The sequence below is a fragment of the Tupaia chinensis genome, unplaced genomic scaffold (genome assembly GCF_000334495.1).
Source record: "Tupaia chinensis unplaced genomic scaffold, TupChi_1.0 Scaffold139668_1, whole genome shotgun sequence".
Classification (NCBI taxonomy): domain Eukaryota; kingdom Metazoa; phylum Chordata; class Mammalia; order Scandentia; family Tupaiidae; genus Tupaia; species Tupaia belangeri.
The window spans coordinates 136,748-138,463 of NW_006199549.1; positions in this window are offsets into that span (position 1 = coordinate 136,748).

Sequence of the window (1,716 nt, forward strand, 5' to 3'; positions counted from 1 at the left end):
TTTCCCTACCCCAAAGTCTCCTAGAGTTTTCCCAGTGTTTTCTAGGAGCATTTTTATAGTTTGAGGTCTTAGATTTAGATCTTTGATCCACCTTGACTTGATTTTTCTCAAAGGTGAGAGGGAGGGGTTCAGATTCATTTTTCTTCAGGTGGAAATCCAGTTTTTCCAGCACCATTTGCTGAAAAGGTTTTCCTTTTTCTGCTGGATTGACTGGTATCCCTTGTCAAAAATCAGTTGACTTAATGTTTGAGAATTTATTTGTGTGAACTTAATTCTGTTCCATTAGTCTACATGTCTGTTCCTGTGCCAGTACCATGCTGGTTTGATTATCACAGCTTTGTAGAATATTTTTGGGTCAGGGAATAAATTGCAGCCTAGTCCACTCTTGTTGTGTAGAATTGCTCTGGCAATACAAGCTTTTTTATGATTCCAGACAAATTTTATGATTGTCTTTTCTAGATCTGTGAAGTATGTGTCTGGTACTTTGATTGGCATTGCATTAAATATGTAGATTAGCTTGGGTAGAATTGCCATTTTGATTATATTAATTCTTCAAATCCAGGAACATGGAATGTCCTTCCACTTTTTTGTGTCATTTTCTATTTCTTTTTTTATCTTCTCATTGTTTTCCTTGTGGAGGTCTTTCACTTCTTTGGTTAGATTTATTTCTAAGTATCTTATACATTTTGTGGCTACAGCAAATGGAATAACTATTTTCAGTTCTATCTGAGTCTGCTTGTTGTTTGTATGTGAAATGTTGTAGATTTCTGTATATAATTTTGTATCCTGCAACTTTACTGTATTCGTGCAGTACTTCCAGAATTTTTTTCATGGAAACTATTGGGTCTTTTAGGTATAGAATTATGTCATCTGCAAATAGAGAGAGTTTCACCTCTTTTTTTCCTATTTGAATGCCTTTTATTTTTTTCCTCTTTTCTGAATGCATTGGCGAGGACTTCCAGTACTATATTGAAAACAAGTGGAGAAAGTGGGCATCCTTGTTTTGTACTCGTTTTTAGTGAGAAATATTTCAGCCTTTCTCCATTGAGGATGATGTTCACTATGGATTTTTAATAGATAGCTTTTATTGTGTTGAGAAATGACTCTTCTATGCCAATTTTACTGAGAGTCTTGATCATGAAGGGATGTTGTATTTTATCGAATGCCTTTTCTGCATCAATCGATATGACCATATGGCTTTTATATTTCTTCCTGTTAATATGGTGCATTACTTTTATAGTTTTTTGTATGTTGTACCAACCTTGCATTTCTGGAATAAAGCCTACCTGATCATGATGTATAATCTTTTTTTATAAGTTGTTGGATACAATTTGCTAGTATCTGGTTGAGAATCTTTGTGTCTATATTCATCAGAGATATTGGTCTATAGTTTTCCTTCCTTGTCCAGTCCTTACCTGTTTTAAGGATAAGGGTGATAGAGGCTTCAGAAAATGAATTAGGGAGAGGGAACCAGCAGTTAGCATAATGGCTATGTTGCTGTACTCCCACGTAGTCGACCGCGGTTTGTGTCCCGGACCCAGTGGCTTAAAACTCATGCCGGGAGTGTGTGCGTGCATGCCCAAGATCCCGAGAGGAGAATGGAGGAGAAGGGATTGAGGCGTGACCGTCCCCCCTGGGGGGTGATTTCTCGCTTTCTCTCTCTATGTCTCTCTCTGTCTGGCGAGCGCATGCGCCCTATAGCAAAAATCTCTCAAA